This window comes from Trachypithecus francoisi, unplaced genomic scaffold, assembly GCF_009764315.1.
Source record: "Trachypithecus francoisi isolate TF-2019V2 unplaced genomic scaffold, Tfra_2.0 Contig00204, whole genome shotgun sequence".
Taxonomy (NCBI): Eukaryota; Metazoa; Chordata; class Mammalia; order Primates; family Cercopithecidae; genus Trachypithecus; species Trachypithecus francoisi.
The window spans coordinates 195,450-214,177 of NW_022680506.1; the positions used below are offsets into that span (position 1 = coordinate 195,450).

The window sequence follows — 18,728 nt, forward strand, 5'->3', positions numbered from 1 at the left end:
CTTTTAAGCCAACCTTTCATTCCTTGCATAAATCCCATATGGTCATGGTATACAATTCTTTTCACATGTTGCTGAAATTGTTTTGCTAGTATTTTGTTGGGGATTTTCATATCCATATTCAGAAGAGACACCTGTGAGTAGTTTTCTTTTCTTGTGATATCTTTGCCTGATTGAGGTATCAGGGTAATACTGGTCTCATAAATGAGTTGGGAAGTGTTCCCTCCTCCCTCCCTGCAACCTTGCTGAACTTGTTTATCAGTTATCATAGTGTCTTAGTAGTTTCCTTAGGATTTTCTATAAGATCGTATCACCTGTGAATAGAGATCTGTTCTTTTTTTTGGAGGAGTTTGTGAATAACTGATGTTAATTTATATTTGTAAGTTTGAAATAATTTCACAGTGAAATCTTCTGGGTCTGGGATTTTCTTTGTGGGTAGTTTCTTGATTGCCAATTCAGTCTCTTCCCTTGTTATAGCTCATTCAAATTATCTCTTTCTTCTTGAGTAAATTTTGGTAGTTAATGTGTTCTTAGGAACCTGTCCATTTCATCTAAGTTTTCTAATCTGTTGGCACAACATTTGTGTGTAGTATTCTTTTCTAATCCCTCATTAGTAATGTCCCCTCTTTCATTTCTGATTCTAGTAATTTGAGTCTTCTCTCTTTTTTGTCAGTCTAGCTAAAAGGTTTGTTAACTTGGTTGATTTTTTCAAAGAACTAGCTTTTGGTTTTATTTATTTTTTCTATTGTTTTTCTACTTTTGATTTCATTATTTTTTGATATAATCTTTATTGTTTCCTTCTTTCTGGTTGCTAGGAATGATGCAGCTACAAGCCAAGGAGCACTTAGGGTTCCTGAGAACCACTGGAAGCTGGAAGAGACAAGGGAGGATTCTTTCCTAGAGCCTTCACAGGGAGCATGGCCCTGGACGCACCTTGATTGCAGGCTTTTAGCCTCCAGAACTGGTAGAAATACATTTCTGTTCTGTTAAGCCATTCAATTTGTGGTAGTTTGTTACTGTAGCCTGAGGAAACTAATACAAACATTTTAATTCTTTTATTTATTTTTTCATTGTGTTTATGTGGGTTACTTTTTACTATCTAGGGTTTAACATGTATCTCTTAACTTACCAGAATCTACTTCAGATTTATAATTTAATTCTAGTTAGATATAGAAATGTTATTCCTGTGTAGTTCTATTCTCTTCTCCCCTTTTTGTGGTATTTTTGTATCACGTCTATTAATATTACAAACCCAACCGTACTATGGTTGTAATTATTATTTTTAAATTTTTAAAAATTTTATTTTTAAGTTCCCTGTTATATTACTTTGCTATCTATAGTCATTTCCTTAGTCTAATAACAGCGTTGTTCCAACTCTCTCTTTTGTGCAGTTATATGCAAATATGTTGCAAGTATATTTCTATATATGTTATAGCTTCAACAATAGGCTTTATATATAATATTTTATACAATTGCTTTTTAAATCAATTCAGAGAAGAAAGGAAAAAATATGCATTTTTAGTGTCATAGTTACAGAATAACCTTTACTGGTACGCTTTGATTTTCTGTGTGAATTCAGATTACCCTCTGGGGTCACTTGCTTTCAGCCTGAAGAACTTTCTCTAGTGTTTCTTCTAAGGCAACAAATTATCTACTTTTGTTTCTCTGGGATGTCTTTATTTCACCTTCATTTCCTGTCACCCCCTCCCCCATTTTTTTTATTGTGGTAAGATACATATAAAATTTACCATTTTAATCATTAAAAATTTTTTAAAAAGTTTTGTGCTCTCATCAGTCTTGGTCCTTCATATCTTTCTCCTTCTCAGCAGCAATCTTTTGTTGCCTGCTTAATTATTTTTTGGTTTTGCTTTTTGTTTTTGTTTTTTTTTGAGACAGACTCTTGCTTTGTTGCCCAGGCTGGAATGCAGTGGTGTGATGTTGTCTCACTGCAACCTCTGCCTCCTGGGTTCAAGCGCTTCTTGTGCCTCAGCCTCACAAGTAGCTGGGATTATAGGTATATGCCACCATGCCTGGCTAATTTTTGTATTTTTAGCAGAGACAGGATTTTGCCATGTTGGCCAGGCTGGTCTCAAACTCCTGGTCTCAAGTGATCTGCCCACCTTGGCCTCCCAAAGTGTTGGCATTATAGGCGTGAGCCACTGTGCTTGGCCTCCTGCTTAGTGCAGGGCGCAATCTCGGCTCACTGCAACCTCCGCCTTCCAGTTTCAAGCGATTCTCCTGCCTCAGCCTCCCAACTAGCTGGGATTACAGGCGCCCACCGCCACACCCAGCTAATTTTTTTTGTATTTTTAGTAGAGACAGGGTTTCACCATGTTTATCTTTTTTTTTTTTTTTTTTTTTTTTTTTTTTTGAGACCGAGTCTGGCCCTGTCGCCCAGGCTGGCGTGCGGTGGCCGGATCTCAGCTCACTGCAAGCTCCGCCTCCCAGGTTTATGCCATTCTCCTGCCTCAGCGTCCCAAGTAGCTGGGACTACAGGCGCCCGCCTCGTCGCCCGGCTAGTTTTTTGTATTCTTTAGTAGAGACGGGGTTTCACCGTATTAGCCAGGATGGTCTCGATCTCCTGACCTTGTGATCCGCCCGTCTTGGCCTCCCAAAGTGCTGGGATTACAGGCTTGAGCCACCGCGCCCGGCCCATGTTTATCATTTTTAAGTCTACAGTTCAGGCTGGGCGCGGTGGCTCAAGCCTGTAATCCCAGCACTTTGGGAGGCCGAGACGGGCGGATCACAAGGTCAGGAGATCGAGACCATCCTGGCTAACATGGTGAAACCCCGTCTCTACTAAAAAATACAAAAAACTAGCCGGGCGAGGTGGCGGGCGCCTGTAGTCCCAGCTACTCGGGAGGCTGAGGCAGGAGAATGGTGGGAATCCGGGAGGCGGAGCTTGCAGTGAGCTGAGATCCGGCCACTGCACTCCAGCCCGGGCGACAGAGCGAGACTCCGTCTCAAAAAAAAAAAAAAAAAGTCTACAGTTCAGTAGTATAAAGTATATTTATATTGTTGTACAACCCTCACCACCATCTGTCTCCAGAACTCTTTTTATCTTGCAGAACTGAAATTCTGTACCCATTCAGCAATAACTCCCCATTACTCCCTCCCTCAGCCCTTGGAACCACTGTTTTACTTTCTATCTCTGAATTTGACTACTCTAGGTATTTCATACAAGTGAAATAATACAGTATTTGTCCTTTTGTGGCTGGCTTACTTCACTTAGCATAGTGTTCTCAAGGTTTAGCCATGTTGTAGCATGTATCAGAATTTCATTCCTTTTTGATACTGAATAATATTCCATTATGTATACATATACCACATTTTATTTATTTATTTGTTGATGGACCCTTGGGTTGGTTCTACCGTTTGGCTATTGTGAATAATGCTGCTATGAACATGGATGCACAAATAACTCTTCAAGACCCCGCTTTCAATGCTTTTGGATGTATATTTTGAAGGATAGCTTTGTCATATATAGGAATTTTTTTTTCTTTGAGCACTTTAAATATGTTATCATTCATTGTTTCTGATGAGAGGTCAACTGATTCTATTATTGTGGTTCTTTTATAAGTGAGGTTCTTTTATAACTTTTCCTCTAGCTGCTTTCAAGATTTTCTGTTTTTGACTTGTAGCATATTTACCATGGCGTATCTGTTTGTGGTTCTTTTTGTATTTACCTACTTGGAAGTCATTAAGTTTCCTGATTGTATAGGTTATTGCTTTAAAAAAAAATCTAGAAAGTTACTGGCCATTATTTGAATATTTTTTCTTTCTCATCTCCTTCCGGTACTCTCAGTATGCATATGTTAATGTGATTAATGGTGTGCCACATTTTGCTGAGATTCTGTTCATTTTTCTTCATTCTTTTCTCTTTTTGTTTTTCATTTGAATAATGTCTATTGATGTATATTTGTCTCACTAAATTTTTCTTCTGCCAGTTCAAATATAGTTTCAAATATGAGTTCAAGTACAGTTCAAATATGAACCTTCTCTAGTGAATTTTAAATTTTAGTTATTCTACCTTTTAACTCCAGAATTTCCATTTTATTATATTTTTATAATTTCTATGCCTTTATTGATATTCTCCATTTGGAGTAATATTGTTATGATACTTTCCTTTCCTTTTTTAATCACGCTTTTCTTTAATTCTGTGGACATATTTATAATGGTTACTCCAGAGTCTGTTAAATCTGATAACTGTTTGCTCTCACTTGCAGTTTCCCTTGTCTGCTTCCCCGTCATACCCCACCCTATCATAACCACAGAAAGTATGGTTCATACTTCCTTGTTTCTTTTCAAGCCTCATATATATATACACATATATGTGTGTATATATGTATATATGTGTATGTGTATATATACACACATAAATTTACATATATGTGTGTGTGTGTGTGTGTGTATATATATATATATATTTTTTTTTTTTTTTTTGAATCTCGCTCTGTTGCCCAGGCTGGAGTGTAGTGGGGCGATCTTGGCTCACTGCAACCTCTGCCTCCTGGGTTCAAGTCATTCTCCTGCCTCAGCCTCCTGAGTAGCTGGGATTACAGGCATCCACCACCACACCTGGCTAAGTTTTGTATTTTTAGTAGAGACGGGGTTTTGCCATGTTGGCCAGACTGGTCTCGAACTCCTGACCTCAGGTGATCCGCCCACCTCAGTGTCCCAAAGTGCTGGGATTACAGACATAAACTACCACTCCCGGCCTATATATATATATATATTTTTTTTTGGTTGGAAACAGGAATTTTCAGATACTGTGTTGTAGGAACTCTGAGATTGGCTTCCCACCTCTGGAGCCTCTTGTTTGTATTTGTTTTGTGACTGCATAGATTATTTTAATGAAGTTGATTTCCCCCTTTCTTGGTTCATTTGTCTTGCTATAAAGGAATACCTGAAGCTGGACAATTTATAAAGAAAACAGGCCGGGCGCGGTGGCTCACGCCTGTAATCCCAGCACTTTGGGAGGCCGAGACGGGCGGATCACGAGGTCAGGAGATCGAGACCATCCTGGCTAACACGGTGAAACCCCGTCTCTACTAAAAATACAAAAAAAAAAACTAGCCGGGCGAGGTGGCGGCGCCTGTAGTCCCAGCTACTCGGGAGGCTGAGGCAGGAGAATGGCGTGAACCCGGGAGGCGGAGCTTGCAGTGAGCTGAGATCTGGCCACTGCACTCCAGCCTGGGTGACAGAGCGAGACTCCGTCTCAAAAAAAAAAAAAAAAAGAAAACAGGTTTATAGGGCTCATAGTTTTCTAGGCTGTACAAGAAGCCTGGCATCAATATCTGCTTCTGGTGAGGGCTTCAGGCTGCTTCCACTCATTGCATAAAGGGAAGGGGAGCCAGTGAGATCACATGGTCAGAGAGGAAGAGAGAGATGGGGGAAGGTGCCAGGCTCTTTTTAACAACCAGTTGTTGTGGGAACTAAGAGTAAGAACTCACTAATTCCTGCAAGAATGGCACCAAACCATTCAGGAGGGATATGCCCCCATGACTCAGACTCCTTCCAATAAGGCCGCACCTCTAGTACTGGGGGACAAATTTCAACACAAGATTGGTGGGGCCGAACAAACCATATCCAAACCATAGCACCCGAACAGTGTTAAACCCCTCATGTTGCTCCTCAAGGAGGCACAGCTTTGGGTGTGCTTCTTTTTTTTTTTTTTTTTGAGACGGAGTCCCGCTGTGTTGCCCGGGCTGGAGTGCAGTGGCCAGATCTCAGCTCACTGCAAGCTCCGCTGCCTCCTGGCGGAGGCAGGAGCCATTCTCTCGCCTCAGCCTCCCAAGTAGCTGGAACTACAGGCGCCCGCCACCTCGCCCGGCTAGTTTTTTTTGTATTTTTTAGTAGAGACGAGTTTCACCATGTTAGCCAGGATGGTCTCGATCTCCTGACCTTGTGATCCACCCGTCTCGACCTCCCAAAGTGCTGGGATTACAGGCTTGAGCCACCGCGCCCGGCTGGGTGTGCTTCTTGTCAGCCTCAAATGACAGTGATATTGACAGGGCTGTCTTCCTCAACAGTTATCACATTGAACAGCTGTTGAGCTCCACTAATTGTTTGCTGATTGCTCTCTTGTGTTTAACAATGCCATGGAGCATAAAAATCGCCTAAAAACTAATACAATTAAATTCTGGCTCCTTTAAATAATTTCTAAAGTTAGTGTTTGATATTCTTTTTTTTTCTTTTGAGATGGAGTCTCGCTGTGTCACCCAGGCTGGAGTGCAGTGGTGCAATCTTGGCTCACTGCAACTTCCACCTCCCAGGTTCAAGTGATTCTCCCGCCTCAGCCTCCTGAGTAGCTGGAATTACAGGCATGCACTACCGCACCCGGCCATTTTTTTAAATATTTTTGGTAGAGACAGGGTTTCACCATGTTGGCCAGGCTGGTCTCGAACTCCTGACCGCATGATCTGCCCGCCCCAACCTCCCAAAGTGCTGGGATTACAGGTGTGAGCCACCGCATCCAACCTTTCCCCCAATTTTTTACTGAAAAAAATTCAAACCTATAGAAAAGTTGAAAGAATAATGCACTGAATTCCCATATACCTTTCATCTAGATTGACCAAAGTGCTGGGATTACAGGCATGAGCCACCACGACCGGCCTTATAGATCTTATTTTGGCATCAAGTGTAAGAATTCTTTGCCTCGCCTTACATCCCAGAGATTTTCTCCTATTTTTCCTTTCTTTCTTTCTTTTTTTTTTTTTTGAGATGGAGTTCTGCTCTTGTTGCCCAGGCTGGAGTGCAATGGTGTGATCTTGGCTCACCGCAACCTCCTCTCCCCGGGTTGAAGCGATTCTCATGCCTCAGCCTCCCAAGCAACTGGGATTACAGGCACGTGCCACTACACCTGGCTAATTTTGTCTTTTTAGTAGAGATGGAGCTTCTCCATGTTGGCCAGGCTGGTCTCAAACTCCTGACCTTGTGATCCACCTGCCTTGGCCTCCCAAAGTGCTGGGATTACAGGCGTGAGCCACTGTGCCCAGCCTTTTTTTAAATGTTTTATAGATGAACATTTTATGTTTAAGTCGTTGAGTCATTTTGAGTTAATTTTTCTGTAGGGTGTGAGATTCAGGTTCATCTTTTTGCCTATGGATGTGCAATGACTTGACACCATTTAATGAGAAACATATCTTCCCCCTTTGAAGTGTTTTAGCACCTTTGTCAGAAATCATTTGGGCTTATTTGTGTGTGCTTCTTTCTTAGTTCTCTATTTGGTTGCATTGATCAATGTCTGTCCTTCTGTCAATATCACAGTCTTGGTTACTGTTGCTATGTAAGTCTTGAAACTGGATAGACTGATTTTTCCCACTTTATTTTTCTTTTTCAAATTTGTTTTAGCTACTCTAGTTCCTTTGCCTTTCCATATACATTTTAGTATACTTTTGTCTATATCTATATAAAAATTTTCTGGGATTTTGGTAGTAATCATGTTAATCTGTGTAATAATTTGGATAAAATTGACATCTTTATTACATTAAGTTTTCCAGCCTGTAAGCACGGTATATTTCTCTCTATTTAAGTCTTCTTTGGTTTCTTTTTTTTTTTTTTTTTTTTGAGACGGAGTCTCGTTCTGTTGCCCGGGCTGGAGTGCAGTGGTGTGGTCTCGGCTCACTGCAAGCTCCACCTCCCAGGTTCACGCCATTCTCCTGCCTCAGCCTCCCAAGTAGCTGGGACTACAGGCATCCACCACCATTCCTGGCTAATTTTTTGTATTTTTAGTAGAGACGGGGTTTCACCATGTTAGCCAGGATGTTCTCGATCTCCTGACCTCGTGATCCACCCACCTCGGCCTCCTAAACTGCTGGGATTTTTTTTTTTTTTTCTGAGACGGAGTCTTGCTCTGTCACCCAGGCTGGATCCTGGCTCACTGCAAGCTTCGCCTCCCGGGTTCACGCCATTCTCCTGCCTCAGCCTCCCGAGTAGCTGGGACTACAGGCGCCCGCCACCTCACCCGGCTAGTTTTTTGTGTTTTTTTTTAGTAGAGACGGGGTTTCACTGTGTTAGCCAGGATGGTCTTGTTCTCCTGACCTTGTGATCCGCCCATCTCGGCCTCCCAAAGTGCTGGGATTACAGGTGTGAGCCACCGCATCCAACCTTTCCCCCAATTTTTTACTGAAAAAAATTCAAACCTATAGAAAAGTTGAAAGAATAATGCACTGAATTCCCATATACCTTTCATCTAGATTGACCAAAGTGCTGGGATTACAGGCATGAGCCACCACGACCGGCCTTATAGATCTTATTTTGGCATCAAGTGTAAGAATTCTTTGCCTCGCCTTACATCCCAGAGATTTTCTCCTATTTTTCCTTTCTTTCTTTCTTTTTTTTTTTTTTGAGATGGAGTTCTGCTCTTGTTGCCCAGGCTGGAGTGCAATGGTGTGATCTTGGCTCACCGCAACCTCCTCTCCCCGGGTTGAAGCGATTCTCATGCCTCAGCCTCCCAAGCAACTGGGATTACAGGCACGTGCCACTACACCTGGCTAATTTTGTCTTTTTAGTAGAGATGGAGCTTCTCCATGTTGGCCAGGCTGGTCTCAAACTCCTGACCTTGTGATCCACCTGCCTTGGCCTCCCAAAGTGCTGGATTACAGGCGTGAGCCACTGTGCCCAGCCTTTTTTTAAATGTTTTATAGATGAACATTTTATGTTTAAGTCGTTGAGTCATTTTGAGTTAATTTTTCTGTAGGGTGTGAGATTCAGGTTCATCTTTTTGCCTATGGATGTGCAATGACTTGACACCATTTAATGAGAAACATATCTTCCCCCTTTGAAGTGTTTTAGCACCTTTGTCAGAAATCATTTGGGCTTATTTGTGTGTGCTTCTTTCTTAGTTCTCTATTTGGTTGCATTGATCAATGTCTGTCCTTCTGTCAATATCACAGTCTTGGTTACTGTTGCTATGTAAGTCTTGAAACTGGATAGACTGATTTTTCCCACTTTATTTTTCTTTTTCAAATTTGTTTTAGCTACTCTAGTTCCTTTGCCTTTCCATATACATTTTAGTATACTTTTGTCTATATCTATATAAAAATTTTCTGGGATTTTGGTAGTAATCATGTTAATCTGTGTAATAATTTGGATAAAATTGACATCTTTATTACATTAAGTTTTCCAGCCTGTAAGCACGGTATATTTCTCTCTATTTAAGTCTTCTTTGGTTTCTTTTTTTTTTTTTTTTTTTTGAGACGGAGTCTCGTTCTGTTGCCCGGGCTGGAGTGCAGTGGTGTGGTCTCGGCTCACTGCAAGCTCCACCTCCCAGGTTCACGCCATTCTCCTGCCTCAGCCTCCCAAGTAGCTGGGACTACAGGCATCCACCACCATTCCTGGCTAATTTTTTGTATTTTTAGTAGAGACGGGGTTTCACCATGTTAGCCAGGATGTTCTCGATCTCCTGACCTTGTGATCCACCCACCTCGGCCTCCTAAACTGCTGGGATTTTTTTTTTTTTTCTGAGACGGAGTCTTGCTCTGTCACCCAGGCTGGAGTATAGTGGCTGGATCCTGGCTCACTGCAAGCTTCGCCTCCCGGGTTCACGCCATTCTCCTGCCTCAGCCTCCCGAGTAGCTGGGACTACAGGCGCCCGCCACCTCACCCGGCTAGTTTTTTGTGTTTTTTTTTAGTAGAGACGGGGTTTCACTGTGTTAGCCAGGATGGTCTTGTTCTCCTGACCTTGTGATCCGCCCATCTCGGCCTCCCAAAGTGCTGGGACTACAGGCTTGAGCCACTGCGCCCGGCCTTGCTGGGATTACAGGCGTGAGCCACCGTGCCCAGTCTGATTTCTTTTATCAGCGTTTTGTAGTTTTCAGCACACAAGTCCTGCATGTTTTGTTAGATTTATACCTAAGTATTTCATTTTTTTGTAGGCAATTAAAAACAGTATTTATTATGTTTTAAATTTCAGCATCCATGTGTTTATTGCTAGTACATACACAATTTTTTTTTTTTAAAATAGAGATGTGGTCTCATGTTGCCCAGGTTGGAGCACAGTGGCTATTCACAGGCACTATCATTGTGCATTTTAGCCTCAAACTACTGACCTAAAACAATCCTCCTTTGTCCATCCAGCTTAATTGATTTTTGTATGTTCGTCATATATCCTGAATCCTGAAGACTTATTGAATTCATTTATTAGTTTTAGTGTTTTTAAAATTAGGTTGCTTTGCTTTTTTTTTTTTTTTGACAGAGTCTCGTTCTGTCACCCAGGCTGGAGTGCAGTGGCCAATCTTGGCTCACTGCAACCTTCGCCTCCTGGGTTCAAGTGATTCTCCTGCCTCAGCCTCCTGAGTAGCTGGGACTACAGGTGCATGCCACCATGCCTGGCTAAGTTTTGTGTTTTTAGTAGAGATGGGGTTTCACCATGTTGGTCAGGCTGGTCTCAAACTCCTGACCTCGTGATCCGCCTGCCTTGGCCTCCCAAAGTGGTGGGATTACAGGCGTGAGCCACTGTGCCTAGCTGCTTTGCATTTAAGAAAAATCATGCCTTATTTTGTTTATTTTTTTTTGAGATGGAGTCTCACTCTGTCACCAGGCTGGAATGCAGTGGCACCCAGCTCACTGCAACCTTTGCCTCCCTTGTTCAAGCAATTATTGTGCCTCAGCCTCCCAAGTAGCTGGGATTACAGGCGTGCGCCACCACATCCTGCTAATTTTTGTATTATTAGTAGAGATGGAGTTTCACCATGTTGACTATGCTGGTCTCGAACTCCTGACCTCAAGTTTTCCGCCTGCCTTGGCCTCCTAAAGTGCTGGGATTACAGGTGTGAGCCACTGTTCCTGGACAAACCATGTGTTTTTAAATTGACAGATAAAATTGTGTGTATTTATCGTGTACAACATGATGTTTTGGAGTAATATACATTGTGGTAATTAGCGTATGCATTACTTCACATAGTTATTTTTGTGGTAAGAACACTTAACGTCCACTCTTTTAGCCTTTTCAAGAATACAGTGTATTAAGTATAGTCACCATGTTGTGCAATAGGTATCTTGAGCTCATTCCTCCTGTCTAACTGAAATTTTGTATCCTTTGACCAGCATCTCTCCACTGCCCCTCTACCCCTAGTTGCTTTACATTTTCTATGATAGTCATGTCATCTGCAAACAGAAACAGTTTTATTTCTTCTTTTCCAATCTGCAGGTCTTTCATTTCCCTTTCTTATTGTTTTGCACAAGTTAGAACTTCAGGGCTATGTTAAATAAGAGCAATGAGAATGAACATCCTTGCCTTATTCCTGATCTTAGGGGAAAGCATTTAGTTTTTCACCATTAAGTATAGGTTAGCTGTAAGCTTTTGTAGTTTTTGTAAGTTTATCAAGTCAAGGAATTTCCCCTCTATTCTTATTTTTCTTATTAGAGTATCATGAATGGATATTGGATTTTGGCAAATGCTTTTTTCTGCATTGATTGATGTGATCATGTAGTTTTCCTCTTTAGTACGTTCATATAGTGGGTTACCTTGTTTTCAAATGTTGAACCAGCCTTGCATTTCTGGAATAAGTCCCACTTGATCATGGTATATAATTATTTTTGTATATTGCTTCTACTTGCTGATATTTTGTTAAAGAGTTTAAGGAGTTTTGTGTCTATATTCATGAAGGATATTGGTCTGCAGTTTTCTTTTGTTGTTTCTTTTTCTTTTCTTTTCTTTTTTTTTTTTTTTTTTGAGACGGAGTCTGGCTCTGTCGCCCAGGCTGGAGTGCAGTGGCCTGATCTCAGCTCACTGCAAGCTCCGCCTCCCGGGTTTACGCCATTCTCCTGCCTCAGCCTCCCGAGTACCTGGGACTATAGGCGCCCGCCACCTCGCCCGGCTAGTTTTGTGTATTTTTTAGAAGAGACGGGGTTTCACCGTATTAGCCAGGATTGTCTCGATCTCCTGACCTCGTGATCCGCCCGTCTCGGCCTCCCAAAGTGCTGGGATTACAGGCTTGAGCCACCGCGCCCGGCCCTTTTTTTTTTTTTTATCTAACTGCTCCTACAGAGCAGAGCTACCCGTAGGCAGTGTGTCGAGAGTTGCTGTCCTTGTACAGTTCTAGTATCAGAGTAGTACCAACTTCATAAAATGAACTGGGAGATGTTCCCTTCTCTTCAGTTTTCTCAAAGATATGTAGAGTTGGTGGTAATCCTTCATTAAACATTTGGTATAATTCTCCAGTGAAACCATCTGGACCCAGGTATTTGCTTATTGAGTGTTAAAAACATTTTTAAAATCCTTATTCTTCAAACAAACTTCTGTTTTTCTGAAGATATTTTTCACAGTACATACATCCCTTTAGTTGCAAAATACTTTGTCATTGTTTTTATTTGTTAGGGAAGGGTATAATTACCTTATCTATTATTAATATAATTTTAAGTTTAGTGTTTCTGTTTTAAGAGTTTAAAAATTACAAATTCAATTTTCTCAGTGGTTATCAGGCTCTCCAAATTATTTCATATTGGGTGAGTTGTGGTAATTTGTGTTTTTTCAGTAATTAGTCCATTTCATCTACATTATCAAATTTGTGTAGAGTTGTTTGTAATTATGCTTTCATTCTAATAACTGGTAATCCATGTCTCCTCTTTTGTTTCTTTGTTAGTCTTCCTAGAGGTTTGTCAATTTTATTATCTTTCAAAGAATCAGTACTGATTTTCTCTATTATGTTTCTGTTTTCAATTTTACTGATTTATTTTTATATTTTCTTTCTTTTGCTTACTTTGGGTTTATTTTGCTCTTTGTCTTCTATGTTCTTGAGATGGGAGTGGAGACTATTGATTTGAAACTTTTTCTCAGCCAGGTGTGGTGGCTCACGCCTGTAATCCCAGCACTTTGGGAGGCTGAGGCGGGTGGATCATGAGGTCAAGAGATCGAGACCATTCTGGCCAACATAATGAAACCCCGTCTCTATTAAAAATATAAAAATTAGTTGGGCCTGGTGGCAGGCGCTTGTAGTCTCAGCTACTCGGGAGGCTGAGGCAGGAGGATCACTTGAACCCGGGAGGCAGAGGTTGCAGTGAGCAGAGATCACGCCATTGCACTCCAACCTGGGTGACAGAGCGAGACGCCGTCTCAAAAAAAAAGAAACTTTCTCTCTTCTATTGTAAACATTTAGTGTTATAAATATCTCTCTCAGCATTGTTTTAACTATGTCCCACAAATTTTGATGTTCATTTTTATTCAGTTTATTTCCTTTAAGGAATTTAAAAAATGCATTAAACTGAATAAAAATGAATATCAGAAATGAATATCTTTGGCCCATGGATGATTTTAGAAATGTGTTGTCCAGTTTTCAAGTATTTGGAGACTTTTCTCGTTATCCTCTAGTTACTTCTTTCTAGTTTGATTCCAGTAGAGCACACTCTGTATGACTTCCATTCTTTGAAATGTGTTGAGTTTTTAAAAAGTGTTACTGAGATATAATCCACATACCATATGTTTCACCCACTTAAAACGTACAATCCAATGGCCTTTTTTATATCTGTAGAGTTGCACAAATATCACCACAATCAGTTTTGGAACATTTTCATTATCCCAGAAAGAAATTCTATATTCTTTAGCTGTCACCTTCTCCCTCCCCATTCAGCTCTTCCACTGTCCAGCCAAGCCTTCGGCACTTTGTTTTATGGCCCAGGGTAGGGTCTAAGGATATGTTCAGTGAATACTTGAAAGGAATGTTTATTTTGCTATTGTTGGGTAGAGCGTTCGGTAAATGTCTGTTAGATCCTGTTGTTCAGTGGTGTTAAGTTCTCAACTCCATGTTGATTTTTTTGTCTAGTTGTTCTATCAGTTGTTAGGAGAGCGTGTTGAATCTCCAAGTAGAATGATTGATTTGCCTGTTTTTCTTTCAGGATCTTTTCTTGATCCTTTTATTCCTTTCTCTTGAAATTTTCTTTTTTCCGAAGTCTATTTTATGTTATTAATATAGCCACTCCTTTCTTTTGCTTAATGTTTTCATGATATATTTTATTCTTTTAATTTCAAGCAATATATATTGGTATATTTAAAGCAGGTTTCTTTTTGGTTTTTCTTTTTTTTTTTTTTGAGACGGAATCTCGCTCTGTCGCCCAGGCTGGAGTGCAGTGGCCGGATCTCAGCTCACTGCAAGCTCCGCCTCCTGGGTTTACGCCATTCTCCTGCCTCAGCCTCCCGAGTACCTGGGACTACAGGCGCCCGCCACCTCGCCCAGCTAGTTTTTTGTATTTTTTAGTAGAGACGGGGTTTCACCGTGTTAGCCAGGATGGTCTCGATCTCCTGAGCTTGTGATCCGCCCGTCTCGGCCTCCCAAAGTGCTGGGATTACAGGCTTGAGCCACCGCGCCCGGCCTGTCTTTTTGATTTTTCAATTGAGATGGAGTCTCGCTCCGTCATTCAGGCTGGAGCGGCACAATCTTGGCTCACTGCAACCTCTGTTGCCCGGGTTCAAGCAATTCTCATGCCTCAGCCTCCTGAGTAACTGGGACTACAGGCGTATGCCACCATGCCTGGCTAATTTTTTTTTTTTTTGTATTTTCAGTAGAGATACACATGCCTGGCTAATTTTTTTTTTTTTTTTTTTGTATTTTTAGTAGAGATGGGGTTTTACCGTGTTGTCCAGGCTGGGCTGGAACTCCTGACCTTAGGTGATCCACCCACCTCAGCCTCCCAAAGTGCTGGGATTATAGGCATGAGTCACTGCGCCCAGCCTAAAGCAGGTTTCTTATAGATATGTTTTTAAATTAACTCTGTCATCTCTGTCTTTTAATTGATATAATTAGATCATTTACATTTATGTAATTATTGATAGGTTAGGGCTTAAGTCTACCGTTTTATTTATGTTTTTAAAAAATTTAGTTTGTCCTCCCTTTTTTTCTTGTCTTCCTGTAGCTTATTTGAATATTTTTTAGAATTCCATTTTGATTTATCTAATTTGTTTTTGGTTATCTCTTTGTATAGTGTTGTTAGTGTTTGCTGTATTACATTATATGTATATATACACACATATATTTATATGTACTTATATGTGTGTGTATGTAACTTTTCACAGTGTTGTCATTTTACCACTTCAGTGAAGTGTAGAAACCTATACTTTCCCCATTTATAATTCTCTACATACATTTAGAAGCACTTCAGACAGGGTTATAATTTTTGCTTCAACCATCAATATAATTTAGAAGTCTTAAGAGGAGATAGACATTTTATAGTAATTACATGTATTTTTGCTTACTATGCTATTTCTTTCTTCTTGGTGTTTCTGGATTCCTTCTTTCATCATTTTTGGTCTGTTGCATGATCTTCCTTTTGCCATTCCTTTAGGGTAGATCTGCTGGCAACATGTTCTCTTATTTTCCTTTATCTGGGAATGTCTTGATTTCCCGTTGATTCTTGAAGGATATTTTTACTGAATCTAGAATTTTGTGTTGACACTTCTTTTCTTTCAGCACTTGAAAACCATTGTGTCATTTCCTTCTGGCTTCCTTAATTTCTGATAAGAAATTTGTTATTTGAATTGTTTTTCCTTATACATGAAGTATTGTTTCACTCACTGCTTTCAAGACTTTTTGTCTTTTAGTCTTTTCAGAAGTTTGACTATGATGTATTTTGGTGTGGATTTTATTGGGCTTTTTGTTTGGGGTTCAGCATTTTGAATCTGTAGGTTTATGTCTCTTGCCAGATTTGGGAAGTTTTCAGCTATTATTTTTTGAATACTTTTCCAGCTGTGCCCTCTTTGTCTCTTTCCTGGACCCTGATGACAAGAGTGTTAGATCTTTTATTTTAGTCTCAGAGGTCTTTGAGACTTTCTCCCTCACTCCTTCCCTCCCTCCTTCCCTTCATTCCTTCCTTCCTTTCTCTTTTTCCATCATTCCTCCTGCTCCTCCTCTTTCTTCTTCTTTATTTTTTGGCCAGTCTGTTTTCTTTCTCTTCTTCATATTGGGTAACTTCTATTGTTTTCTGTTGAAGTTCACTGATTATTTTGTCTGCCCCCTCCATTCTATGTTAAGACTATCCATTCAATTTGGTTACTGTATTTTTCAATTCTAAAATTTCCATTAAAATATGTATCTTTTTTTGAAATGGAGTTTCGCTCTTGTTGCCCAGGCTGGAATGCAATGTGCAATGGCGTGATCTCGGCTCAGCGCAAACTCCGCCTCCTGGGTTCAAGCGATTCTCCTGCCTCAGCCTCTCAAGTAGCGGGGATTACAGGCATATGCCACCATGCCCGGCTAATTTTGTGTTTTTAGTAGAGATGGGGTTTCTCCATGTTGGTCAGGCTAGTCTTGAACTCCTGACCTCAGGTGATCCACCTGCCTCAGCCTCCCAAAGTGCTGGGATTACAGGCTGTGAGCCACTGCACCCGGCCAAAATATGCATCTTTTATTTCTTTGCCAAGATTTTTTTTTTTTTCATTTGTTTCAAGCACATTTGTAGGTGTTTGTCGAGGCTTTTTTTTTTTTTTTTTTGATGAAGTCTCGCTTTGTCGCCCAGGCTGGAGTGCAATGGCACGATCTCGGCTCACTGCAAGTTCCTCCTCCGGGGTTCACACCATTCTCCTGCCTCAGCCTCCCAAGTAGCTAGGACTACAGTCGCCCACCCATGTCTGGCTAATTTTTTTGTATTTTTAATAGAATTGGGGTTTCACCATGTTAGCCAGGATGGTCTTGATCTCCTGACCTCGTGATCCGCCCGCTTCAGCCTCCCAAAGTGCTGGGATTACAGGCGTGAGCCACTGCACCCAGCCTGTTGAGGCTTATGATATATGCTTTAAAATCCTTTCAGGTAATTCTAATATCTGTGCTCTCTTAGTGCTAGTGTCTGTCAGAATTGCCTTTTCTTTTTCAATTTGAGATCTTCCTGGCTCTTGGTATAAGTCATCCTCAATGGAAACTTCAATGCTTTGGGTATTATGTTATCAGACTCTAGACCTTATTTACACCTTCTGTTTTGGCAGGCTGTTTTGGACACTATTGTCGTAGAAAAAGCGGGACATCAGCTTGTTACTTCTAGATGGTGGTAAATATCCAGGCTTTCTGCTCTGCTTCCATTGACACCCAATGGGGTGGGGGGCCCCAGTTGCTGCTGGGTGATTGTGGGTATTCTGGTTCCCTAGTTGGCCTCCCTGATACTCCCTGGCTGGGAGGGGTAGGAGTGCCTTGTGACTGTTTACCACAGTGCTTTCACTGTCACCATAGGGGAAGAGGGAAGAAAGGTGGCCTTGTTATCTCTGGGAAAAGGTTAAGTCACTGAATCTCCACTAGACCTCCTCTGACACGACCCCAGCAGGGAGGGGAAGGGGGGCCTCATCACTCCTGGGTGGAAGTGGAAGTCCAGGCTCCCCTGACACTGCTGGGGGGTGAGGGATGGGCTCCTTATTACTGCCATGAGGGATAAAAGTCACAATCCTTACTCAGCCTTGGCAGGGGTGTTGAGTACCTTGGTACATCCTCACAAGACTGGAAGTCTAGGCTCCCCACTCAGTTATTGCTGGAAAATGGGCAGTTACTGTCTAAATGTGTTCCATCTCATTAGACTGTCGCCTTCCTGGTCCTTTGGCTAGAGAGGGCAGGCTTTTCTTGGCGCTTTTCAATCTGTGCCCCTTGGGGTTTCGAAGTTGTCTGCTTCTTCAGCTCCAAGTCTGAAATAATGAAGCAGAAAGAAGACCCAGTGAACCCATCCCTGGGTTGTTCTGTGAGCCTTAAGGCACCTGGATAGTCTGCCTCCTCTCTCACTTCCAAAACCTTCTTATTTTTTTTTATATCTAGTGTTGAGGGTTTTTATTACCACTTAGTGGGAAGAACAGGGAACAGTATGTCTGCTCTGTCCCTGGAGCTCAAGTCCACACCTTGCTTTTCATTTGTTGTTTTTAAATAATTAGTTTTATTTTTAAATGAAACTGAGTTTTCTTTGGAGAGGTCAAGCAAGTTGTCTGGTGGAGCATCTCATGGTCAGAAGCTGTCCAGTTCTTCCCTTGTGATTAGCTTCAAACAGTTTTGGCGAGAAGCTGTATGGGCAATGCTGTGTAGCTCCCGCATCACAAGGAGGCACATAGTTTCGGGGGACCTGGCTGGGGGTCACGGGAAGCTTGATCACATCTTCCTTCCTGTATCTAATAAATTATCTGTGGTGTGAAACTCTGAGATCATGCGAGCATCCTCTTTCCAAGCAGCCTTTTACTCAGTGGTTTTAGCATGTCTAGGTGAATATATTAAGGTTTACAAAATGATAATTTTTCTAATGCTGTCATTTCCTTTACATTTGTTAGCTGGTATTCTTCCACGAAGAAGAACTTTATCCAAAGCCACATCCTTTTATTCTCTTTTTGGTACCAATATGTATTTTAATTCATGTTTTATATTTCATTACTGTCATATTTTTCTTGAAATTGTTCCATGTAGGGCAAATTGAGCTCCTTCTGGTTCACTGTTAGGTCCATTTAACACGAATCTGTTAATCTTTGGGCATTTCCTTGATTTCTGGGCAACATGAGATGTCACAGACACGCCATGTGCATTTCATAGTCCACACCTAGAATCAGCTATTTCCCCAAGGAGCCCTGCTTCCTTTTAGTAAGGAATGGTATTTAGAAATGTAGATAAATTTCCAAGGGAGAAGAGTTTTCTAAGAGAAGATAAAGTATTGAATTATAGTAGTTATTCGTAGTCATAACTGCTAGTGGGTTCTTGGTGACTTAGGCCCTCGTTTGAAGTTAGGGAGGTGGAGCTTCATGTGACAGTGATTTGTGTGCCTGTGTCTCCTCTACCTGGCTGACT

At 41.3% G+C, this 18,728-nt stretch overlaps 1 long non-coding RNA gene across 1 annotated transcript in view; it reads left to right on the forward strand.

The window, feature by feature from the left end:
• The window catches only part of LOC117078017, a 37,570-nt gene extending 20,598 nt beyond the window's left edge, over positions 1-16,972 (forward strand). The window contains exons 2-3 of the long non-coding RNA XR_004434910.1: positions 813-961; positions 16,910-16,972. This is a non-coding gene — a long non-coding RNA (uncharacterized LOC117078017). The remainder of the gene's footprint in view (positions 1-812; positions 962-16,909) is intronic.
• The last annotated feature ends 1,756 nt before the right edge of the window (positions 16,973-18,728 follow it).